Consider the following 27,919-nt stretch of genomic DNA (forward strand, 5'->3'; position numbering starts at 1 on the left):
GACCGGACATGGCTCCTTGAATGCATTTTTGCATAAAGTTGGTGCGGCCCTTCGGGGAGCTTCGTGGTGGCTGTGGTTTAGACCCAAATCGCGGGTAGGGCGCAAGCTCGGTGTGGAGTTGCATTGCAACCGGGTGCCGTGACCCATAGAACGGAAGGAGTTTTAGATAGTGCTCCGCTCCTCACCAAGGGGGAGGTTATGTCCAAATACATAACTTCGAATTGGTACTCATGTATGGCATTTTGCTCTGCATGGGGGCGAAGGTGGACGCATTGTTTCTGCCCGGTGTTAAGAGCACCGTGAGTTTGGGCCTTTGCGGCAGGTACTCACGTTAACCTTGAACACATCTGTCCCTAGGAAAATTATACTGTCCCTTGTTTGCTGATGATAGATGTATTAAAATTATTTAGTTTTACTCTACTCTACTCTATTACTTATACACAAAAATGTTGTTTGCTAATGAGATGAATGGATAGATGGATGGATGTATGTATTAAAATTATTTAGTTTTACTCCTCTACTAATAATAACAATACTACTACACTAAACAAAACAAAATATAAAATGTATTGTGGATTTAATAAAATCTATAATGATTTTCCTTTATAATAATACCAAAAATAATAAAGAAAAGTTAAATTTTTATACAAATTTGTTAAATTTATGAAAATAATACTATTTATTAGTTAAATGTTATAAATGGAAAAAAATGTGGACTAAAATCTATAATGATTTTCATACAAAATCCCAAAAATAATAAAGAAAAGTATATTTTTCATACAAATTTTTACAATTTAAGGAAATATTTCATAAAATAATAAAATTTTTGAAAAAATCGAAAATTTTTTATTTTGAAATATTGAACAATTTGAAAAGAAAATCTATTAAGATGTTGATATTAGTTCATATTGTATGAAATTTCTTAAAAAAATTATCAAAATCGATAAAATTTTATTTTAATTTTTCTTACTTTTGTAAGTTAGGGAAATAGAAATTTTGAAATTTTGAAATTTAAAAAAAAAAAATCTACAATTTTAGAAAATTTAAAAATTTTTATCCAAAAAATAGTAATAATTCGTACGATTCATAATCAAAAAGAAAATTTCAAAAAAATTGCTTAGAACTCAAGATATACAATTTTAAAGTTTAGGAAAACGAAATTGGCGGGGAAGTTGTATGTAACTATCTCTATATACTCTTGACATAAAATGCCGAAATTCTAAATATTCACACAAAACATCAAAAATACTAATATGTGTTAAAATTGATTTAAGAATGAAAATCGAATGCGAATGATGATATTGTGCAAGAATGTTACAACGTGAATGTTGGAACTATTTCTGTCTGTCTGTCTGTCTGTCTGTCTGTCTGTCTGTCTGTCTGTCTGTCTGTCTGTCTGTCTGTCTGTCTGTCTGTCTGTCTGTCTGTCTGTCTGTCTGTCTGTCTGTCTGTCTGTCTGTCTGTCTGTCTGTCTGTCTGTCTGTCTGTCTGTCTGTCTGTCTGTCTGTCTGTCTGTCTGTCTGTCTGTCTGTCTGTCTGTCTGTCTGTCTGTCTGTCTGTCTGTCTGTCTGTCTGTCTGTCTGTCTGTCTGTCTGTCTGTCTGTCTGTCTGTCTGTCTGTCTGTCTGTCTGTCTGTCTGTCTGTCTGTCTGTCTGTCTGTCTGTCTGTCTGTCTGTCTGTCTGTCTGTCTGTCTGTCTGTCTGTCTGTCTGTCTGTCTGTCTGTCTGTCTGTCTGTCTGTCTGTCTGTCTGTCTGTCTGTCTGTCTGTCTGTCTGTCTGTCTGTCTGTCTGTCTGTCTGTCTGTCTGTCTGTCTGTCTGTCTGTCTGTCTGTCTGTCTGTCTGTCTGTCTGTCTGTCTGTCTGTCTGTCTGTCTGTCTGTCTGTCTGTCTGCCTGTCTGTCTGCCTGTCTGTCTGTCTGTCTGTCTGTCTGTCTGTCTGTCTGTCTGTCTGTCTGTCTGTCTGTCTGTCTGCCTGTCTGTCTGTCTGTCTGTCTGTCTGTCTGTCTGTCTGTCTGTCTGTCTGTCTGTCTGTCTGTCTGTCTGTCTGTCTGTCTGTCTGTCTGTCTGCCTGTCTGTCTGTCTGTCTGTTGAAAGCTATTTTCTGAAGACCCCAGATATTTTCGGGATCCAAATCTTCAATAATTCTGTCAGACATGCTTTCGAGAATTTTGCTATTTAAAATCAGCTAAATCCGTCCACAAATGGCTGAGATGAGGAAAAAACCAAGACAACCTCGATATTTGACCTATTTTTTTACCTATATCTGGATTACTAAAGGTACGGTCACACACAGCTAATATTTGATGTTTATCGTCAAATATTTCATTGCCTGAATCTGACCACAAATAAAATTTAGAGCAAACAACAAAACAGATGATTTTAGTCAAACAAAATTATTTGTCGGCAAACAAAATATTTTCTTAATGTGAACAAAGTGTGTCCACTAGCTACATAAATACCTAAAAAATATATAATTTGATCTTGCAAATATTTTTAAGGTTAAAGCACTTATTTCGAATTGTAAAGTAATCATTTTATTAGAGATTTATTGAATTTTGTTATCATATATTGAATTTAATTTTTCACTTTTTGTTTGACCAAACTGCTGCGAAAAAGAATCAGTAAATATATTTGCCGTGTGGTCACACTATATCAAACACTTTCATAAAATAATTGTTTGATCAAATAGAAAAAAATAGAAAATTATTTGCTCAGCATGGCGGAAAAATAAGAGGAGATTATTTAAATATTTTTCGTACTAAATTAAAGACACAAATTCACTATTTTTTTTTTAAACATAAATACATATTCAATATTTCTTGAATATTTGTTATTTAAATTATTTTCACTAAATAATTGCATCAATAAATGAAGTCTTCTTCTTCACATAAAAAGTCATTCAGCCTAGGATGCAGCGTTGCCGCTTTGGTCCAATTGGACCAAAAGTGGTAGATTTTATTTACAAGTACAACGATTGGTAGTTTGGTTGGTTTGTTCAATTTTTTTAATTTTTTGGTAGGATACAATTAATATTTTTAAAATTTATAGTTTTTAAATTTAAAGATAACAAATAAAAAACATGTGTGAAAAAAAATAGTTGGAAACCCTGATTATTGAACTTAACGCCGTTAAATGTATAACATCTTTGCATTTATATGAAAAACATCAAAATCATGATGGAGAAAACCAAACATCAAACGGCAATGATAGAAAATAAATATGAATAAAATATCTATAATTTTACTTTTTTGTAGTGAATAAAGTTGCAAAACGAAGCGGAAATTTAGGAGTGAGTGGATTCAACTTTTTGATTGATTGCAAGTGAAATATGGAAGCTGTTTTTGCATTGTATGTTTCAAAACAATATTAAATCACTGCTCCCACATAAATAATGCTGCTGCAGAACGAAAACATAATTTATGACAAACCCTAATATAATAGCAATTTAACGAGATATTTAAAAATCGATTAATTATTTTCGAATTTATTCACAACTAAGTGAATTCGCTCATTTTCACAAAATTTTACTTTTTTGTTTGATATAAATAAAGTAGGTGATGGTTCTTCATTCGATTGTCTGAATTTAGAAAAAAAAAAATTTTTTTATGTAAAAATATCCAATTTTTTTGTTTTATAAAAATCATGAAAAATCGAAATCGGCAGAAATTGTTCAGATTTATTGCATTATGACAAACCCACATGTAATAGCAACAAAATGATTTTTTTTGCCCTGTGTAATCAAATGCTTATATTTATTTAAAATTAAATTTTTGGTAGGATAGGACAGAATTTGGTAGGTTTTAGAGTGTATGTTGGTAGGAAAAATATTTTCTTTGTGGCAACGCTGCTAGGATGACATACTGGGAGAAAAACTAATGCGATTTTTTGCAATTTTATGCGATTTATATTTTTATACATTTAACATAGTCTGATGTTTGATTATTTTTTATTTATACATGGAGTTTGTCTATTTTCAAAATTTAAAATTGCTCATATGTACATATGGAATATTAACTGAAATTTTATACAGATTGCATTTAAGAGCAAAGAAAATTTTTTTTTTATACATACATAAATAGTATGAATTGATTGTAATTAAAAAATAATTCTTAAACAGTATGATCTGTTTAATTTTTTTTTTTACTGCAGAAGAAGAATATAGCATAATAGCATTTTTCACTTTTCTGATTTTAGTATCATACAAAAATTTTTAGATAATGCGATTGAATTGGAATTAATTAAAAATTTATGTAAAAAAGGTAAACATTTCCATAAAATTTAACAATATTTGTGAACATGTTCTTATTCTGAATGAAAAAAGTTTGGAAAAAGTCGTGTTCGATTAATAATATGTATTAAAAAACTAATAAGCATTTTTACTGGAATTCAAGTTGATAGCAAGTGTAATTCAAGCCTTGAGTTATAGTCAAGCAATTGAATTACAGTTGTATTACACTTTATTTCAATAGCATTCTCCAGTAAAAAGGAAACATAAATTCAAGCCATATGTTTTTTGTTTGAAAAATATTTAATATTTCAAATATTTTTCAAGTATAAAACATGATTACATTTCCATTCAATTTCAATTATGAATTGTGATAGTAATATAATTTAATAAATAAACATTTAATAATTATATTATTAAATTGTTCAAGATTGTGTTCTTTTCGCGATTTGTTTTCATTATTTAGCGATTTTTAATTTAAGATATAGCAACACTACTTTTGCGATAACACATGATGCAACAGCTGTTATTTGACGCTGTTTGATCTTGCAAATGAATTGCAAGATCAAATAAAAAAATACCCAAAATGCAGGAAAATATTTGGTGTTTAGTGGTCACACATTGGTCACATTACAAGAATGTTTTCATATTGGCAAATAAATTTGTTTGACCAAATTCAGCTGTTTTCTTGTTTGCAGTGCAAAAATATTTTCTGTTCAAACTAGAAACATAAAATATTTTACGCTTAAATAAAAGTACTGAAATTTCATAATTCTTTCAAATTAAAGCAAAATCTGGTAATATTTTACTTTCTAGAAATGTCTTTTTTATTGATGAAAGAAATTAAAGTTGTTTTGCAGCTTTATTTAATAATTATTTAGAACAAATATTACCATAAATGTGACCACAAGTCAAATATATTTTCCCCTTTGTGTGTTTGATAGTATTTCGGTGTAGTTTGATTAAACAAATATGGCAAATAAATGTGTACAGTGTGAACACAAAATCAACCCATGAATTATTTGATGTAGTTTTGATCAAACACATGAAACATCTTGTGTCAAATAATTTGCGTAGTCTGACCCTACCTTAAGACATTAATATAGACAATATGGATATCTAATGATAGATATTTCAAAGACATTTGCAACGACGTATATAAGACCATAGAAAGTTGGACCTACAATGGGTCAAAATCGGGAAAAAAAAATTTGAACCAGATTTTTTTTTTTTTGAAAAAAAAAAAATTAAAAAACAAAAAAAAAATTTTTTTAACATTAAAAAAAAAAAAAATTTTAAATTTAAAAAAAAAATTTTTGGAAAATTTAAAAAAAAAAAAATTTAAATTTAAAAAAAAAAATTAAAATAATCGAAAAATTTTTTTTTTCCAAAAAATTCAAAAAACAACTTGAAAAAAAATTAAATTTTGTTTACCTAAAAATATTTAAAATTTTGAAGTATAATTTGGTGAAGGGTATTTAAGATTCGGCACAGCCGAATATAGCACTCTTACTTGTTTTATATAAGATTTTTTTGGTGAAGATTTTTTGGTGTTTTTCAAAAATGTATAAAATGTAAAAATGAAATATCAATGAAATGTAATTCTTAATTGCATATCAAAAAATATCATATATATTGAAAAATATTATATGATGCAATGTGAAATAAATGATAATAGAACAATATATTGTTTAAAAATCAAGAACAAGAATTTTTTTATATTCTTGGGGATTTCAATATTTGCATTGGTAAATTTATTTTGTTAAAATCGAATAAAGAAAAATAAGTATTTTCTTATTTTTTTTATATAAGATTTTTTTGGTGAAGATTTTTTTGTGTTTTTGTGATGGTCACCCTAAGCGAAGAAACATACATTTATACGAGGATTTAATAAAAATTTAATTATACTTATCTTTAATCAAATAGGACTCTAGTGTTTTCTTTTATGGAAGCAAATTGCAGTTTAGTGTCCCACTCCTTTATATTCTACTGGTCATGTCCAATAGAAGGTTACATATTACCTCTTTATTGTCAACCCACTTATTTGAAATCCCTTGGTGGAATATTCTTATTGAAAAACTTTAAATTTATAAAAGTTTTATTTATTAATCATTATAATAAAACTATTAAAAATTTAAATGCTTATTACGAGCGAGGGATATTGAAGTTCCACACTTTCCACATCACTTTCTACATCACTTAAATTCAAGGGGAAACACTTGAACTAATTTAAATTGGTATAAATAAGTAAATGAAAATTAATGAAATTTCAAATTTTCCTTATGCACATACCACAACAATATATTAGTCTTCTTCTTTAGACGTTATTCACGAGAAAAAGATGACAAGGCAGTGCGACCAACAATGAAATTTTTAACGAAGGAAAACAGAGTTGTAAAATATTGTAGTAGGTGGCATGTGACTTCCAAAAATTATATCCGGGTTTTTCTTTTTTGTTTGAACGTCGGGACGACTAAACCTTGGCAAGGATTGAGAAAAAAGAAAATAGTACATTTTTAAGATAAAACTAAAGGAAATTATATACAATTTTTGGTGCAATCAGGGATTAAAAAAGAAAAAAAGTGTTAGCTCGACGATTCTTGGTTGGAGGCCCTAAAGATAAGACGAAGACTATACATCTGGCAACTACTAGCAAAGTCAATAAAAGTCCCACGTGAGTAGTGTCTTCGCTAACACATACATAAATAAAAATCCCTGATTTGCTAAGAATTCCTTTTAGTAAAGATACAAACCTTTATTTTTGCTATAATTGCATTTAAAATCCTATACTTGAAAAAAAAACACTGGATACTGTATAAACGCTAACTTCAGGCAAATTAATTGTAAAATTTGGAAAATCAAAATAACAACATCATAATACAATGTGTCGTTTTTCATTTACAAACCTTTATTTTTGCTATAATTGCATTTAAAATCCTATACTTGAAAAAAAAACACTGGATACTGTATAAACGCTAACTTCAGGCAAATTAATTGTAAAATTTGGAAAATCAAAATAACAACATCATAATACAATGTGTCGTTTTTCATTTATGTTGTATAATTTAGTATATTTGTTAAATTTGTAAATTTATGTAAGAAAAATTATTAATAGCATAGAAGTGAAGGTTTCAATTCATTCAAAATAAGAAAATACTAACCACAAAACTAAAAAAAAAAAAAAATAAAATAAAAACAACTTTAATAATTTATCATAAAAAAAAAAAAAAATTATTTAAAAATTGTTAAAAATATATTGAATTTATGTACAGATTGTTAAAATTGTTGGAAACATGATACAAATCATTTAAATTAATATTCAAAAATAGTTCAAATTTTGTATGTTTAAGGGTAATTTATTAATTACCAAATGAAAGTTATTGAGAAATTATATTCTAATTGATAATTTATTTGAAGTTAGTTTAAATAAATAAATAAACTAATAACTAAATAGACAAATATATAAACAAATAAATTAATCAATAAATAAATAAATAAACTAATAACTAAATAGACAAATATATAAACAAATAAATAAACCTATATATATAAATAAATGAATATATAAAAGACTAAATAAATAAATAAATATAAATAATATATAAAATATAAATAAATAAATGTCACTAAATAAAAAAATTTAAGTCAAAATTTTATTAAAATAATATTCTCCCCCAATTTAAGTGAATATTATTAGAATAAAATTAAAAGGCAAATAATAAACAATTTTTTTTAGTCTAATGATAAATTTCAATTAAGATACAAAGTTGTTAACATTCTAAAAAGAAGAAAAATATTTATTGATTTCTGATTTGTTATTATAAGAAAAATTCTTATATACATATATATACATACTGTTTTGATTTTATATTGTAATCATATTTAATTATATTTTGATCATTTATTTAACATAAAATTTATTTAAAATTAATTTAATTATCCGATATTTAAAAAAAAAAAAATTATTAGTATTAGTCATTTAATAACAATAAAATAAAATTTATAAATATGATTTGCATTGTAAACAAAATGTGCTAATTGTTTGTAGTCTAAGGGTTGTAATGTAGCGTGAGTAAAAAGGAGAGGTGGTAGGTTCGTGTATTAGGGACGTTACTTAAATATGACATGCAATTGTTTTGGCATTCAGTAATGTCATGGATGACTGAAGAAGTCATAAGGGGAGGGCAGCCATTCCAGGACGAATCCAGCTGGTCCTGAAGGCTCATATCCTGTGATGTTGTAATTTAGTGAGAGATGTTATATCCATATGTCCGTCTGTAATATGTTTGGTCAGTCTCTGCCAGGTATTTCGTCCAATGTTTTATGTTTTCCATGGTCTTAGATCATTGTGTTATGGCACGTTTATTTAATTGTGAGAACCTGATGGAAAAGAACCACCTCATATCCGGCGAGCTACAGCCGCAGCCAACAGCCAGCGTGCCAGTTCCATCAAACGACAACACAAGCGTTCCTCACAATTTGGCGCCCAACGTTAAGCTTTTGTTTTTTTTTAAAAAAAAAAAAAAAAAGCAAAATTGCTTATACCCAACATTTAGTTTCTTTAGAAGATGACGTATGTCCTGGAAGGTAAAATATTACCATGCCTGAGTTGCGACGCCATCTGATAATGAAATTGAACATTGGGGAGCTAGTAAGATCAAACCGAATCCAAACAAAAAGCATGACACAAGATCCTTGAAGGTCAAGAGGTCATTTGTTTTTGTTTTGGATGAGAAGAGATTTTACAAGGCTCAACTTCGATGTCGTGAATGTTTTGTGTCCTGTCTTTAGTTAATTTGGTTATAACATTTCATAAGTCCATACATCTCACACAGTTTATATAAAAATTCATCAACATGAGTAAAATTTTGACGTTTTTTTAAAAAAAAAAATATTAGTAAATTTATAGCTCAAGATAATTTAAATAACGAATTCTAAATTCTAAACCTATTTAGAACTGCTAGAGTGACAGTTATTTTAAAGATTTTCGAGCAACAGGATAGAATGAGCAACACCATCATCTTTTCCTCACAATGCTACAACAAATTTCAACCCATAGTTAATTGAAAATATATCTGAAAAGAAAATAACAAATATTTAGCAAAAAAAAATATATGTATAAATTGTTTATAGTTTATTTGAGTACTACTAATCCTAATTTGTGTTGGTTTTTGTTTTAGCTATAAATTAATATCTTGTCAACATAAGACAGTAAATACTTACTTTGTAACAATATTTATTATATATTTTTGATTTTTTTTCTAAAGAATCCTCTATACGGTACATACCCTTTTTTTTAGATTTGATTTTAGATCCAATTTTGTAGGTAATTCATTTCCAACATCGCCAGATTCATCGTGTGTTATTAATTATCTAAAGATTCTGTCGTATAGTGTCTTGAAGATCACTTTCCTTGCGGTTCAAGTACCTATAATTAAAGTTTTGGTTTCCTTAAACATTTTTGAGAGTTTTAATAAGAGTTTTGGTTTTCGTTTTTTTTGTTTTAAAATTCAGTTTGGTACGATTTATGATTTAATACATCGAAATAGTCAGGTCTTTAAAGTGATACGAACGCTGTTATTCCTTTTTGTTTTCGATCTCTTTGGAGAATGAGCATCCGTAGACTTCGGTCATCAAGTCGTAATCCTCCATATAACGACGACAACGTACCCCAAGCTACTACATCTACTTCACAAAATACCAATCCTATTGTATTCACTAACGCAGTAACACCTCTGATGTCCATAAGTTTTGCACAAGGATTTGGACCCCAAACCCATTCGTCGCCTGGAAGCAACAACAACAACACCATAACCACTCCGACGTACAGCAGTCTGACAGCCAGAGAAATTAGTGGCCAAGGAATCAATACGGTGAGAAGAAACATCATGGCTCAACCAAATCCAGACTCGGTTCCTGTAAATGAACAAGCAAATATAAATACTGTTGTTAATGATGAGGGGATAACTCTTAGACAGTACGTCAGTGCCTCGGTCGAAGTTGCACAAGCCTCAATAATGAGAGAAGTGCAAAATATGCAATTAATGTTACCACAGTTAATCAGGGAGTCGTTGCGCTCGGAAGGTGTAAATGTGATTCAAGACCAAAATAATCAGGACAATAGATCGTTTAGACATAATAATACATACCCACATTATAGAGAACCACAACATGCTTACTTACCTCCGAATCACCCACTAAGATTTCAACAAGGTCATAATCCTCCAAATCGGCCTCACCAATTGTTCGGCAACAGCCAACCCAACCATTCGCAGCCATATACTGATGTTGACTCTCCACCACAGCACTCAGGCTATAAACCTATGACTCCAAACCAGCTGGAGAAATGGGGCATAAAATTTGATGGTACCAGCAAGTCATTAACTGTTGAAGACTTTGTTTTTAGAGTGGAGGCATTGAAGGCAGATTATAACTGTCCGTGGGACGTGCTCATGAAAGGTTTCCACCACCTAGTTACTGGAGCTGCTAGCACCTGGTTCTGGTCATTTCGAATGAAGCACCCTATATGTGATTGGCATACTTTTAAATATCACATGATAAAAAAATTTAGGAATTTTGAAAGCGACTTCGAGATTCAGAGGAGGATCATGGAGCGGAGACAAGCTCCTAACGAGTCTGCAGATGCTTTCATCACCGACATCGTGCGACTTAAAAACCAGATGCGGATTCACGTATTGGAGAGCGAATTAGTCAAAATCGTTAAAGATAATTTGAAAGATGGTCTAGCGCAATTAATTTTTCCCATAAGGATTGAAAACTTGGACCAACTCTTAGAAGAATGCAAGCGAGCGGAGAAGAACATTGCGAAGCGGTCGTCACATAGAATATCATTGGGCAATCCTCGTAAACTGTATGAAGTGGATCTTTATGAAAGCCATGAGGAAGATGATCAAGTCCGACAAGTCGAAGGACTACTAAAGGAAAAGTTGCCGGCTAAACAACTTACTTGTTGGAACTGTAAAACACCTGGTCACTCATTCATTGAATGTCCAGTAGTCCAACGAAGTGTGTTTTGCTACAGGTGTGGGTTCGCCGACGTTACTAGCCCGACGTGTCCAAGGTGTGTGGGAAACACGAAGACGAGCACGAGAAAATCTGGGACCTCGTGTTCAAACCAGACCACCTCCCAGTAAAAGATAACTTTTTAAATTTTATGTTAGCAAAACAAGACCATCCTAACGAAGTAACCGACGCGAATAAAATCACAAATATGATAAATAATCCCGATAATGAAATTGTCAGTAACCATAACAAGAATGATGAGAAAACGGAAATTAAATTGGAAAATGTGTGTTATATATGGTACCAAATTTAAGTCAAGAACTGATACTAGGATATGACTTCTGGAACAAGATTGGTCTCAAGGTTTCGATTGAGAATAGGACAATTGATGAAATTTCCAATACAGAATCAGATGAGTCAAAGATGCACCAGTTAACCACACATCAGCGAAGAATTTTGGAAAACGTAAAGTCATCGTTTCGGTGTTATACACAGTACGGCTTAGGAAAAACGAATATTGAAAAACATACGATAGATACTGGAGATGCTTCGGCGAAAAAGATGAGACACTACCCAGTGAGCCCCGCGGTGCAAAAACTAATCTACGCTGAGCTCGACAGGATGATCGAATTGGACGTGATCGAAGTAGCCACTGGAGCAGAGTGGAATAATCGGATGACCTTGGTTATTAAGCCCAACAAGAACAGGCTTTGCCTCGATGCTAGGGAGCTTAACAAGGTGACAAAAAAGGATGCATATCCTCTCCCTAACATCGATGGTTTATTGGCTAGGCTAGGTGACACACACTTTATCTCATCAATCGACCTCAAGGATGCCTTCTGGCAGATCCCTTTGGACAAGGCAAGCAGACCAAAGACAGCGTTCACAGTTCCGGGGAGGCCACAGTATCAATTTAAAATGATGCCTTTCGGACTGTGTAACGCTGCTCAAAGGCTCTGTCGATTGATGGATAAAGTGGTGCCATCTGAGCTGAAAGACAGGGTTTTCGTCTACCTCGATGACCTACTGGTAGTGTCCCCAAACTTTGAAGACCACATGGACATGCTACGTACTGTTGGACAAAAGCTAACGAATGCTGGACTAACAATAAACATGGATAAATCGAAATTTTGTTACCGTGAACTAAAGTATCTGGGATACATAGTCGGTGGCGGTAAACTGAAACCGGACGAAGGAAAAGTTAGGGCAATAGTGGATATAAAGCCCCCGAAAAACCAAAAGGATGTACGGAAGTTCTTAGGTACCGTTGGATGGTACCGCCGGTTCATCCATAATTTTTCCACATTAACGGCACCTCTTGCCGATACACTTAAAAAAACTCCCAAATTTCAGTTGACACCAGAAGCCATACAATCATTCATGGAATTAAAAAATAGATTAGTCACCAGCCCAATATTGACAAGTCCAGATTTCGATAGAAAGGCCTATCGAAATCTGGAAATCGTGCAGTGCGATGCCCCAAATGTAGGAGTAGGAGCTGTGCTTTTTCAAAAGGATGATGACGAAGGAGAACACCCAATAGAATACTTTTCAAAAAAATTAAACAATGCCCAAAAAAATTATTCAACTACGGAGAAAGAGTGTCTAGCGGTAGTCCTGGCGATAGAAAAGTTTCGTCAATACATCGAGTTGATGGACTTCACTGTCATTACCGTTCATTCCAGCCTGAAATGGCTGATGCGGCAACAAGACCTAAACGGAAGGTTGGCTCGATGGAGTTTAAAACTCCAAGGATTTAAATTTAACATCGAGCATAGAAAAGGAACACAAAATGTTGTCCCAGATATGCTGTCAAGGCTGGACATGGAAGAAGTTTCAACCAACAATAAGAACATAGTCGATTTTAATTCAGATGCCTTTAAAAGTAAAGAATATTTATCCCTTATTGATACTATAGAACATAACAAAGACAGACTACCGGATTTGAAAATAGATGAAGGTGTAGTGTATAAGAGGGTAAAGTTCAATAGAAATGATTTGGATAGTGAAGAAGATTGTTGGAAGATTTGGGTACCTAGTGAGTTGACGAATAACATTATTGAAAGGTCACACGTAGATAACACGTCTCATAGCGGAATAGCGAAAACTTTATACAATATACGCGAATTCTGGTATTGGCCATCGATGGTAAAACAAGTTCGAGAACAGGTTAGAAATTGTGACACCTGTAAGGAAATCAAACACCCTAAACAAACACAACGTCCACCAATGGGTCAAGAAGTAAGGACTCAAAGACCTTTCCAAAAAATCTACATAGATTTCCTAGGCCCATATACAAGAACGAAATCGGGAAATACTTTCATATTTATTGTACTGGACCACAAAACCAAATTCGTTCTTCTGAAGGCACTGGCGAAAGCTACCACTAAAGCCACAATAAGATTTTTAAGGGACGAAGTGTTCTATAAATTTGGAGTCCCCGAAATCGTTCATTCTGATAATGGCAGGCAGTTCACTTCAGAGGCATTTAAAGACTTCCTCTTACAATTCGGCATAAAACATCTACGTACACCGATTTACTCACCTCAATCAAATGCCAGCGAGAGAGTGAACCAGTCAATACTCAGTTCTATAAGAAGCTATTTAGATAAGGATCAAACAAGATGGGACGAAAACCTGTCCAAAATCGAAGGCTCACTGAGGTCAACAGTTCACTCATCCACTGGTGTTACACCATATTTCTCATTAACTGGGTACAATATGATTACTCATGCCGACGCCTACAATATTTTAAGAAAATTAAAAGCAGCTGAGGATGGAGAAGTTTTAATACTACCTAAAACAGTACGAATGCAGTTAATTCATCAGAACGTAAGCGAGAAATTACACAGCGCCTATCTGAGAAACGAAAGGTCATACAACTTAAAAAGTAGAAACATAAAATATAGGCCTGGACAAGAGGTGTATAGGAAAAACTTTGTCCAAAGCAATTTCACTAAAGGCATTAATGCAAAATTGTGCAGACCGTGGCTAAAATGTCGTATTCGAAAGACAGTTGGAAATAATCAGTACGAGGTTGAAAATCTTAGAGGCCAACTAATAGGTGTACTGCACGCACAACATTTAAAACAATGATTTGACGGATAAGTTGTGATATACAAATAATAGAAAAACAAATAATTTTGCTGAAACTTACCGCTAGAATTATCCATTGCCACTCGAATAAACATCTCTGGACCCATTTTTTTAATGTTTCTAATGTTAATATTAGTTTGATGCTTTTCTTCTTTTCTGTTCTTAGTGTCCCTTTATTACGATTTATTTCATAATATTTAATTCCATCATGGTTTAATTTTGAGTATGTATATTGTTTTAATAATTAAACTTTGCTTAACACACACTTCAACACTTAGACACTTTATTTTTTTGTTTGTTGAATTTTGAAATTATGGGCATATGACTTATTGGCCTGTAAATCGCCTTCCTCGATTATAGCTACAATATACTAGCTCATTAATCAAAACACTTCATTTTACGATTAAATTTTTTTTTTTGTGATTGGCTGTTATTAAAACTCAATGGTTTTTCCCAACTTTTTTCGCTCCACAGGCTACTCGAAAATAGCTGGCTTTGTGATGGTCACCCTAAGCGAAGAAACATACATTTATACGAGGATTTAATAAAAATTTAATTATACTTATCTTTAATCAAATAGGTCTCTAGTGTTTTCTTTTAGGGAAGCAAATTGCAGTTTAGTGTCCCACTCCTTTATATTCTACTGGTCATGTCCAATAGAAGGTTACATATTACCTCTTTATTGTCAACCCACTTATTTGAAATCCCTTGGTGGAATATTCTTATTGAAAAACTTTAAATTTATAAAAGTTTTATTTATTAATCATTATAATAAAACTATTAAAAATTTAAATGCTTATTACGAGCGAGGGATATTGAAGTTCCACACTTTCCACATCACTTTCTACATCACTTAAATTCAAGGGGAAACACTTGAACTAATTTAAATTGGTATAAATAAGTAAATGAAAATTAATGAAATTTCAAATTTTCCTTATGCACATACCACAACAATATATTAGTCTTCTTCTTTAGACGTTATTCACGAGAAAAAGATGACAAGGCAGTGCGACCAACAATGAAATTTTTAACGAAGGAAAACAGAGTTGTAAAATATTGTAGTAGGTGGCATGTGACTTCCAAAAATTATATCCGGGTTTTTCTTTTTTGTTTGAACGTCGGGACGACTAAACCTTGGCAAGGATTGAGAAAAAAGAAAATAGTACATTTTTAAGATAAAACTAAAGGAAATTATATACAATTTTTGGTGCAATCAGGGATTAAAAAAGAAAAAAAGTGTTAGCTCGACGATTCTTGGTTGGAGGCCCTAAAGATAAGACGAAGGCTATACATCTGGCAACTACTAGCAAAGTCAATAAAAGTCCCACGTGAGTAGTGTCTTCGCTAACACATACATAAATAAAAATCCCTGATTTGCTAAGAATTCCTTTTAGTAAAGATACAAACCTTTATTTTTGCTATAATTGCATTTAAAATCCTATACTTGAAAAAAAAACACTGGATACTGTATAAACGCTAACTTCAGGCAAATTAATTGTAAAATTTGGAAAATCAAAATAACAACATCATAATACAATGTGTCGTTTTTCATTTATGTTGTATAATTTAGTATATTTGTTAAATTTGTAAATTTATGTAAGAAAAATTATTAATAGCATAGAAGTGAAGGTTTCAATTCATTCAAAATAAGAAAATACTAACCACAAAACTAAAAAAAAAAAAAAAATAAAATAAAAACAACTTTAATAATTTATCATAAAAAAAAAAAAAAATTATTTAAAAATTGTTAAAAATATATTGAATTTATGTACAGATTGTTAAAATTGTTGGAAACATGATACAAATCATTTAAATTAATATTCAAAAATAGTTAAAATTTTGTATGTTTAAGGGTAATTTATTAATTACCAAATGAAAGTTATTGAGAAATTATATTCTAATTGATAATTTATTTGAAGTTAGTTTAAATAAATAAATAAACTAATAACTAAATAGACAAATATATAAACAAATAAATTAATCAATAAATAAATAAATAAATAAACTAATAACTAAATAGACAAATATATAAACAAATAAATAAACCGATATATATAAATAAATGAATATATAAAAGACTAAATAAATAAATATAAATAATATATAAAATATAAATAAATAAATGTCACTAAATAAAAAAATTTAAGTCAACATTTTATTAAAATAATATTCTCCCCCAATTTAAGTGAATATTATTAGAATAAAATTAAAAGGCAAATAATAAACAATTTTTTTTAGTCTAATGATAAATTTCAATTAAGATACAAATTTGTTAACATTCTAAAAAGAAGAAAAATATTTATTGATTTCTGATTTGTTATTATAAGAAAAATTCTTATATACATATATATACATACTGTTTTGATTTTATATTGTAATCATATTTAATTATATTTTGATCATTTATTTAACATAAAATTTATTTAAAATTAATTTAATTATCCGATATTTAAAAAAAAAAATTATTAGTATTAGTCATTTAATAACAATAAAATAAAATTTATAAATATGATTTGCATTGTAAACAAAATGTGCTAATTGTTTGTAGTCTAAGGGTTGTAATGTAGCGTGAGTAAAAAGGAGAGGTGGTAGGTTCGTGTATTAGGGACGTTACTTAAATATGACATGCAATTGTTTTGGCATTCAGTAATGTCATGGATGACTGATGAAGTCATAAGGGGAGGGCAGCCATTCCAGGACGAATCCAGCTGGTCCTGAAGGCTCATATCCTGTGATGTTGTAATTTAGTGAGAGATGTTATATCCATATGTCCGTCTGTAATATGTTTGGTCAGTCTCTGCCAGGTATTTAGTCCAATGTTTTATGTTTTCCATGGTCTTTGATCATTGTGTTATGGCACGTTTATTTAATTGTGAGAACCTGATGGAAAAGAACCACCCCATATCCGGCGAGCTACAGCCGCAGCCAACAGCCAGCGTGCCAGTTCCATCAAACGACAACACAAGCGTTCCTCACATTTTTCAAAAATGTATAAAATGTAAAAATGAAATATGAATGAAATGTAATTCTTAATTGCATATCAAAAACATATATATTGAAAAATATTATATGATGCAATGTGAAATAAATGATAATAGAACAATATATTGTTTAAAAATCAAGAACAGTGAATTTGGAATGACGAATATGACGCGATAAAAAGCTGATTTTCGTTAAATTTCTTTTCAACTAAAACCAATTGAAAACAAATAATATAAATAAAACATTATTCTGGTTGATCCTGCCAGTAGTTATATGCTTGTCTCAAAGATTAAGCCATGCATGTCTAAGTACACACGAATTAAAAGTTAAACCGCAAAAGGCTCATTATATCAGTTATGGTTCCTTAGATCGTTAACAGTTACTTGGATAACTGTGGTAATTCTAGAGCTAATACATTCAATATAAATACGGACCTTTGGGACGTATGCTTTTATTAGGCTAAAACCAAGCGATCGCAAGATCGTTATTATGGTTGAACTCTAGATAACTTGCTGATCGTATGGTCTTGTACCGACGACAGATCTTTCAAATGTCTGCCCTATCAACTTTTGATGGTAGTATCTAGGACTACCATGGTTGCAACGGGTAACGGGGAATCAGGGTTCGATTCCGGAGAGGGAGCCTGAGAAACGGCTACCACATCTAAGGAAGGCAGCAGGCGCGTAAATTACCCACTCCCAGCTCGGGGAGGTAGTGACGAAAAATAACAATACAGGACTCATATTAGAGGCCATGTAATTGGAATGAGTACACTTTAAATCCTTTAACAAGGACCTATTGGAGGGCAAGTCTGGTGCCAGCAGCCGCGGTAACTCCAGCTCCAATAGCGTATATTAAAGTTGTTGCGGTTAAAACGTTCGTAGTTGAACTTGTGCTTCATACGGGTAGTACAACTATAATTGTAGTTTGTACTGTACCTTATGTATGTAAGCGTATTACCGGTGGAGTTCTTATATGTATTAAATACTTGTATTTGTGCATATTCCTCCTATTTAAACCTGCTTCAGTGCTCTTCATCGAGTGTTGTTGTGGGCCGGTACAATTACTTTGAACAAATTAGAGTGCTTAAAGCAGGCTCCAAATGCCTGAATATTTTGTGCATGGAATAATGAAATAAGACCTCTGTTCTACTTTCATTGGTTTTTAGATCAAGAGGTAATGATTAATAGAAGCAGTTTGGGGGCATTAGTATTACGACGCGAGAGGTGAAATTCTTGGACCGTCGTAAGACTAACTTAAGCGAAAGCATTTGCCAAAGATGTTTTCATTAATCAAGAACGAAAGTTAGAGGTTCGAAGGCGATCAGATACCGCCCTAGTTCTAACCATAAACGATGCCAGCTAGCAATTGGGTGTAGCTACTATCATGGCTCTCTCAGTCGCTTCCCGGGAAACCAAAGCTTTTGGGCTCCGGGGGAAGTATGGTTGCAAAGCTGAAACTTAAAGGAATTGACGGAAGGACACCACCAGGAGTGGAGCCTGCGGCTTAATTTGACTCAACACGGGAAAACTTACCAGGTCCGAACATAAGTGTGTAAGACAGATTGATAGCTCTTTCTCGAATATATGGGTGGTGGTGCATGGCCGTTCTTAGTTCGTGGAGTGATTTGTCTGGTTAATTCCGATAACGAACGAGACTCAAATATATTAAATAGATGCTTTCAGGATTATGGTGTTTGAAGCTTTTGTAGCCTTCATTCATGAGTGCAGTAAAATGTGTGAGTGTTTGAATGTGTTTATGAAAGTGGAGCCGTACCTGTTGGTTTGTCCCATTATAAGGACACTAGCTTCTTAAATGGACAAATTGCGTCTAGCAATAATGAGATTGAGCAATAACAGGTCTGTGATGCCCTTAGATGTCCTGGGCTGCACGCGCGCTACAATGAAAGTATCAACGTGTATTTCCTAGACCGAGAGGTCCGGGTAAACCGCTGAACCACTTTCATGCTTGGGATTGTGAACTGAAACTGTTCACATGAACTTGGAATTCCCAGTAAGTGTGAGTCATTAACTCGCATTGATTACGTCCCTGCCCTTTGTACACACCGCCCGTCGCTACTACCGATTGAATTATTTAGTGAGGTCTCCGGACGTGATCACTGTAACGCCTTGTGTGTTACGGTTGTTTCGCAAAAGTTGACCGAACTTGATTATTTAGAGGAAGTAAAAGTCGTAACAAGGTTTCCGTAGGTGAACCTGCGGAAGGATCATTAATGTGTTCCTAACCGATAAAAAATTTTTTTTTATATATTTATATATAAAAAATATTAATAAAAAAAAAACATAAATGCCCATTAAAAAAAAAGGCTAATAAAAATAAAATTAAAAATATTTAAATATTTTTTTTTTATAAAAAAAAAGAGAAAAACACTAAGTGTTATTGAAAGAAAAACTCTTTAATAATATAAAAGTCGTTGGATTTAATAATATTATAAAAAAAGTCGTTGGAAATTATATATATATATAATATATTTTCTTTTATTCTCTTTTATTAAAAAAATATGTACTGATTTATGAACTTAAATCATACATTGGATGGGAATATTTGAAATATATAATATATTCATTTTAGTGTACTGGCAATACAATTTATTGTATATCCATACATTGCATAAAAATTAAACTCACAATTATAGTTGTACTTGTATACAAGTTAAAAAAAATTGTTCTTTCTAAAAGAACTAAGATATTCGCAACAAACTTTGTGGTATGTTTTAAAATTAAAAAAAATATTATTGAAGGAATTGATATATGCCAATTTGGTTTGGTGTATTTTTGATTTCTTTCAATAAACAAATTTATGAATTGCTATTTAAACAAAAATAAATATATCACTCTAAGCGGTGGATCACTTGGCTCATGGGTCGATGAAGAACGCAGCAAACTGTGCGTCATCGTGTGAACTGCAGGACACATGAACATCGACATTTTGAACGCATATCGCAGTCCATGCTGTAAGGTACTTTAATTTATAATTAGAGTGCTGCTTGGACTACATATGGTTGAGGGTTGTAAGACTATGCTAAATAAGTTGCTTTAAAAATCTTTTATATATTTAATATGTAAAATTTTTTAAAAGCACATGTTGTATTACTGGATATTCTACTATATTCATAATACTAAAAGTTAAAGATACAAAACCTCTAACGAATAAAATCAGAGTATTTAATATTATATATTTTATATTCATTTTTTTATTGAGGAAGGTCTAGCATAAAATATTTTTTTATGAAACTAGGATTGCCTCTCTATTAAAAAGAATTTTTTATTTAAACAGAAAATAAAAGAAATGATTTCTATTTGTGGTTTTGATATTTTATGATTTAAAAAATTTTTTTATTACAACCTCAACTCATATGGGATTACCCCCTGAATTTAAGCATATTAATGAGGGGAGGAAAAGAAACTAACAAGGATTTTCTTAGTAGCGGCGAGCGAAAAGAAAATAGTTCAGCACTAAGTCACTTTGTCTTTATGGCAAATGTGAGATGCAGTGTATGGAATGTCAAATTTCTAGTATGAGAAATTAACGATTTAAGTCCTTCTTAAATGAGACCATTTACCCAAAGAGGGTGCCAGGCCCGTATAACGTTAATGATTACTAGATGGCATTTCCAAAGAGTCGTGTTGCTTGATAGTGCAGCACTAAGTGGGTGGTAAACTCCATCTAAAACTAAATATAACCATGAGACCGATAGTAAACAAGTACCGTGAGGGAAAGTTGAAAAGAACTCTGAATAGAGAGTTAAATAGTACGTGAAACTGCTTAGAGGTTAAGCCCGATGAACCTGAATATCCGTTATGGAAAATTCATCTTTATGATTTTAATATTTATAATATTATAATAATGGTGTGCATTTTTTCTATAAAGGACATTGTAATCTATTAACATAAATATATTTATCATAAGATCATTTGCTTAAGTTTATTCAAATTATTTTGCTTGCATTTTAATATCGAATAAATGCTTTTGATTTGATAAAGTGTTGATAGATTTATTATATATAGTGCTTAAATATTTATATTTTATAATAGCATATTGATCATTGATCTTTATGTTTATTATATGCACTTATATGATTAACAATGCGAAAGATTCAGGATACCTTCGGGACCCGTCTTGAAACACGGACCAAGGAGTCTAACATATTTGCAAGTTATTGGGAATAAAAACCTAATAGCGTAATTAACATAACTTAATTTAATGGGATTAGTTTTTAGCCTATTTATAGTCTATTAATTCAATCCCGGGGCGTTCTATACAGTTATGTATAATAGTATTTATATTATTTATACCTCTAACTAGAGCGTACCTTGAGCATATATGCTGTGACCCGAAAGATGGTGAACTATACTTGATCAGGTTGAAGTCAGGGGAAACCCTGATGGAAGACCGAAACAGTTCTGACGTGCAAATCGATTGTCAGAATTGAGTATAGGGGCGAAAGACCAATCGAACCATCTAGTAGCTGGTTCCCTCCGAAGTTTCCCTCAGGATAGCTGGTGCATTTAAAAATTATGTAAAATAATCTTATCTGGTAAAGCGAATGATTAGAGGCCTTAGGGTCGAAACGATCTTAACCTATTCTCAAACTTTAAATGGGTAAGAACCTCACCTTTCTTGGTATGAAGGTAGTGGTTGTGATATAATGTGCCAAGTGGGCCTCTTTTGGTAAGCAGAACTGGCGCTGTGGGATGAACCAAACGTAATGTTACGGTGCCCAAATTAACAACTCATGCAGATACCATGAAAGGCGTTGGTTGCTTAAAACAGCAGGACGGTGGACATGGAAGTCGTAATCCGCTAAGGAGTGTGTAACAACTCACCTGCCGAAGCAACTAGCCCTTAAAATGGATGGCGCTTAAGTTGTATACCTATACATTACCGCTAAAGTAAATGGTTTATGTTCAATTTCGGTTGGATTATAAACTTTGAAACTTTAGTGAGTAGGAGGGTACAATGGTGAGCATAGAAGTGTTTGGCGTAAGCCTGCATGGAGCTGCCATTGGTACAGATCTTGGTGGTAGTAGCAAATAATCGAATGAGACCTTGGAGAACTGAAGTGGAGAAGGGTTTCGTGTGAACAGTGGTTGATCACGAGTTAGTCGGTCCTAAGTTTAAGGCGAAAGCCGAAAATTTTCAAGTTATAATGAAAAGGAAGTAAAATTGCTTAGTAATTAAACACTTGAATAATTTTGAACGAAAGGGAATACGGTTCCAATTCCGTAACCTGTTGAGTATCCGTTTGTTATTAAATATGGGCCTTGTGCTCATCCTGGCAACAGGAACGACCATAAAGAAGCCGTCGAGAGGTATCGGAAGAGTTTTCTTTTCTGTTTTATAGTCGTACTACCATGGAAGTCTTTCGAAGAGAGATATGGTAGATGGACTAGAAGAGCATGACATTTACTGTTGTGTCGATATTTTCTCCTCGGACCTTGAAAATTTATGGTGGGGTCACGCAAACTTCTCAACAGGCCGTACCAATATCCGCAGCTGGTCTCCAAGGTGAAGAGTCTCTAGTCGATAGAATAATGCAGGTAAGGGAAGTCGGCAAATTAGATCCGTAACTTCGGGATAAGGATTGGCTCTGAAGATTGAGATAGTCGGGCTTGATTGGGAAGCAATAACATGGTTTATGTACTCGTTCTGGGTAAATAGAGATTCTCGGATCTTGTTCCCCGGATAGTAGTTACGTAGCCAATTGTGGAACTTTCTTGCTAAAATTTTTAGGGAATTATCGCAAGATATATTCCTTTTAAATTATAACGACTATCAATTAACAATCAATTCAGAACTGGCACGGACTTGGGGAATCCGACTGTCTAATTAAAACAAAGCATTGTGATGGCCCTAGCGGGTGTTGACACAATGTGATTTCTGCCCAGTGCTCTGAATGTCAAAGTGAAGAAATTCAAGTAAGCGCGGGTAAACGGCGGGAGTAACTATGACTCTCTTAAGGTTGGAAAGGAAGTGCTTATAGGTGCTTTTGTGTCTATTTCACATCCATGTGCCCATGTCAAACCTCCTCGATGGTTCCAACTGGTAACATTTGGTATGGTTGGTTTTACTGATTATACTAAGCGGCTAATTGACAAGGCTTCGGGTCTCAAGGGTTGCCACCCCTACAGACCGTCAATCCGAAAGGCGCGAATGATAATGAAAGAATAAGAAATAATAATATAAATCGTCGGGTCTCTGCCCGGCGTACCATTTCGGACGAGGTGTTGGTGAGCGCCTCCAGTACCACCATGAACTTACGAGAGCGAGCAATTAGGGGTTCTAACAATACAATGGGAAGAATGAATGTTTCCTCCATACCTGAAAGTAGTGGTTCAGGGAACGGAGATAATATTTTAATGGATATTCAAGCCACTACATCGATCCTATTGTCTGAACATTTGCAGGACAGGGACAGAAATTCTAACCATGTGACATCAGCCGCCCCTGATAATCACATTTCTAACCAATCATTGCCTGCCGCCCCAGGTGATCATAGGAACACAGTAGCTCTTAACTTAGGTGAAGGGGTTAGTAGTGTTAGTATGGTAACTGAGCAGGCAGTTAACCAAAGTGGGTTGGTTGTGGGAGGTAGCGGCCCTACTTCCAACTCACACCCTTGTGTCGTATGTGAACGCTCATTCTCGACGAAGTCGGGATTGGGTGTTCATATTAGACGTATCTGACCAGATGAATGTCAGGTCAGATAAAAAGGCACGATGGAACGATGAAGAAATTTCGTTATTGGCTTGTACCGAAGCGGAACTCACCTCCTCAGGTGGGATCCGGTTCATGAATCATGCTCTTCACGAGCGATTCGCGCATCGCACTGTCGAGGCAATCAAGAAAGTGTGCCAGAGAAGTGAATATAAGGTCAAGGTCCAGACCTATCTCACGCGCTTGGTTGACCCAAACAGAGGACCCACAAATATTGCGACTGCGTGGGTACATAGCCAACAAACGATAATAGAAACATCTGAAATCGTGGCTGAGACTGATCCTATAGTGGACAGTCCAGTCCCCGGGGATGCTCTTATAGTGGACGACCCGATAAAATCCTTTTTGCTTAGTCTAGGGGATCTTGATATTGATAGTTATAGTGCTCCTTATCTGAATTCGATTGTACGTAGTGTCAATGATGACGATAAGGATCATGTCCTACTTAGACTGTCTGGATATTTAGATGAGATATTTCCACCCAATCTCGAATCTAGACAGCCCGAGACAACCTACTACTTTTACTAATATGCGTAAGAGGCGTAGGCATGAGTATGCAAAGGTCCAACGTGACTGGCGCAAGCACAATGGCAGATGTATCAAAGCGATCCTAGACGACACTGAGAGTTGCTCCCAACCTGCCAGAGATGTAATGGAAACCTATTGGAGAGAAGTTATCGAACGTGAGGAGCATTCGGCGCCTCTACGTGAAGATCTTGCTAGATTCTCTAGGGGCAATATATGGTATCCGATAAGTCGTTCAGACTTAAAGGCTTCCATGCCCGTACATACCACCTCGCCCGGCATTATCCGGGAGAGGAGTAAAGCAGGGAGACCCCTTGTCTCCAGTACTGTTCAACTTAGTGATGGACAGACTGATCCGAAAACTCCCGCCAGAGCTAGGATGCAAGATTGGAAATTTTATGACTAATATTGCTGCTTTTGCTGACGACTTGGTCATCTGGGCATCAACCCCACTCGGTCTTCAGAAGTTGCTTGATATAGCCAGTGAGTTCCTTGGCTCTTGTGGACTTAAATTGAACAGCGCCAAATGTCTGTCGGTGTCCATTAAAGGACAACCTAAACCTCAACTTTATCATGTACTGACCCTCGGGAACGTTATGATTGGTTGCTTAAGGGGTATCGATAGGACAATTAGGGCCTACTTACGCAAATGGCTTAGCTTGCCAGATGATGTTCCAATCGCGTACTTCCATGCTTCTGTGGAGGATGGCGGTCTGGGCATTGTTTCGCTTAGGTGGCAAGCACCGCTGTTGAGACTTAAGCGTCTACAGGAATTACAATTACCACTCCCGAGTGGGATTGTTTCTGTGGATACTTTCGTTGCTTCAGAGGTCGCCAAAGTTGAAAGACGTTTAGATACAGGAGAAGTTAGGATCCTAAGCAAGGGGGATTTAAAAGCTTTCTGGGCTGATCGCTTGTACAAATCTTTTGATGGGCGTGGTTTACTACATAGTAGTGATCACAAACAAGCCCAACGTTGGATAAGGGAACCGACCAGACTTTTGTCTGGAAGGGACTTTATCAATTGTATAAAGTTGCGTATTAATGCGCTCCCTACACGTTCAAGATGTACCCGTGGGAGGACATCAGATCGAAGGTGCCGTGCAGGATGTGAAGCTCAGGAAACTTTGAATCACATAGTTCAGGGATGTTTTAGAACGAAAAGGGATAGGACGAATAGACATGATAGTGTAGTTAAATTTATGGGAAGGAGTCTGAGGGCTAAAGGACTTCAGGTTGTAGTAGAAGATCAATTGCAAACAACCTCTGGGATCAGGAAACCTGACATTGTGGTTTTAAAGGGGGAAAAGATCTATGTGCTAGACGCACAGGTCGTTACAGATGGTCGTGATTTGTCTAATATGCACAACGAAAAGACGGACAAATACAACACACAGGGCGTTATTAGGGCACTGACAGAAAAATACGGACGCAACCAGGTGCATTTTTGCGCAATAACACTTAATTGGAGAGGAGTTTGGTCTAGGGATTCAGTGAATAGGTTAATTGAGTGGGGGTTGTTAGGGAAGAGGGAAACCGCTTTAATTAGTACTAGAGTTATGATAGGAGGTATTATATCGCATAGAAGGTTCATGGGGTCTCGCAGCAATAGATCGGGTATCGGTTAGGTTAGCATACCGTTTCAAAATTTTTTTGACTCCTGTAGGCATCTCTTATGAGGTGTCTCCAGGAATTTGTTTTATTTTGACTTAGTTAAAGTAAATTACGTGCAGCCTGCGGTATCGGGCTTAATTTAGGACAGCTCTACCTAGTCCGGACTAGGTTAGTACGGACACCGCCTCTCGTTTCCGTCGAGGCAAGGTCACTCCTTGATCGGGGAGGAGTGGGTGTGAGTTTGTTGGGTTCGATCGTAAAAAAAAAAATAGGCAAATGCCTCGTCATCTAATTAGTGACGCGCATGAATGGATTAACGAGATTCCTACTGTCCCTATCTACTCACTTTTGCTGTGTACTCGGTACTGAACAGACGTGTTTTTTAAAGCGGTTTTTTCGGTAGTGAATTAAATTGTGAATTTAGTTAAGAGCGTTTTGTAGCCTGGACTCTATAGATTACGGAAGTGTGTGAATTTTTGAAATCGGTTCGCGGATGCCGAAGATATAAGCGGATTTATATCTCGGTGTGTAATTGACAATTACGTTCATATTTTGGTGTATTATTTTCGGTATATTCGGTGCATTTTTTCGGTCTGTTGACTCGGGAAATTTGGGGAGATAAGTAGCTATCATTATAGCTTGGACTCTTGCGATTTCGAAAATATTATTATTTTTGAAATCGGTTCGTGGATGCTGAAGATATATTCGGATTACGAATCGGTCTCGTTTTGACTTTTTGGGTGTGGTTCATAGTGCGATTGAATTTGTTGTGGTTATCGGTTTTTTCGGTCACGGTTACTCTGATTTAGAGGTGTGTTTTTTAGTTGGTCACGGTTACTCTGATTTAGAGTTGTGTTTTTTGTGGTCGGTGTTGCCATAGTGCATTTTGGACTTTGGGGTTACCGTGGTGTTATTTACTTTGTACGGTGTGCGTGATTTGTGCATCGGCTAGGCGGTTGGTGTCTCGACTGTGTGGTTGGTGTCTTGGCTATTTGGTGCACGTGGTGTGTGCCTGTGCTAATTAGACGCAGTTTTTTTGTTTTTCTTGCTGTTTTTGGCGTTTTTGAGTTTGGTGAGTTGCGAATTTTTTGATTTTGGTTGGTTTTTCTCTTACTATGTCTTCGGGCGGTAAGAGGAAGGGTGCGGAGAGGCCTAGGGCCAAGGGGGACGCTAGTGATGCCACTACTGATGATGTAAGGGCTGTGTTGGATCCTGGTTTGTCTATGGTGCGGCCTGCGGAAAGTGAGCTTTCCAGTACGGAGGAGGTGGTGAAGAATATTCTTAAGCGCTATAAGCCTGGTTCACCTATGGCTAAGCGGGCTGCTCAGGTTATGGATGTTGGGGATGTGCAGATGGATGATGAGGTGATGGTGGTTTCGGATGCCATGGTGGTTGACAATAAGAGGTCAAGGAGGAAGAAGAAGGCAACGCCGGTGGCTGATGTTGATGTGGTAGGGAAGGTTAAGGTGGTGACTGTTGGTCTTCTTGAGGTTGTGATGGCTGAGGGTGTTGACATGGGGCTGGCCAGGAGTGTGTTGGAGTTCTCTGGCAAGTATGAGGGTCTGATTTTCAGGCTCATTGCTGAGAATGAGCGGTTGAGAGGTCGCCTTGATGTTTATGAGGCGGGCAAGGTTGGTGATGGGCGACCAGGTGTCTTTAAGGCACCCATGGTGCCTCGGGTCCCTGTGGCGGTTGGTGCGGCTCCTGCTGTTGCTG

The 27,919-nt window shown here is 34.4% G+C and overlaps 2 non-coding genes across 2 annotated transcripts; both read left to right on the top strand.

The window, feature by feature from the left end:
* The first annotated feature begins 17,572 nt into the window (after positions 1-17,572).
* LOC135962905 (small subunit ribosomal RNA) lies at positions 17,573-19,559 on the top strand. The gene has a single exon (XR_010576745.1). It is a non-coding gene; the product is annotated as a small subunit ribosomal RNA (ribosomal RNA).
* A 619-nt stretch (positions 19,560-20,178) lies between these two features.
* Positions 20,179-20,358, top strand: LOC135962988 (5.8S ribosomal RNA). Its single transcript, XR_010576798.1, has one exon. It is a non-coding gene; the product is annotated as a 5.8S ribosomal RNA (ribosomal RNA).
* The last annotated feature ends 7,561 nt before the right edge of the window (positions 20,359-27,919 follow it).

The sequence above is a fragment of the Calliphora vicina genome, chromosome X (genome assembly GCF_958450345.1).
Source record: "Calliphora vicina chromosome X, idCalVici1.1, whole genome shotgun sequence".
NCBI classification, from domain to species: domain Eukaryota; kingdom Metazoa; phylum Arthropoda; class Insecta; order Diptera; family Calliphoridae; genus Calliphora; species Calliphora vicina.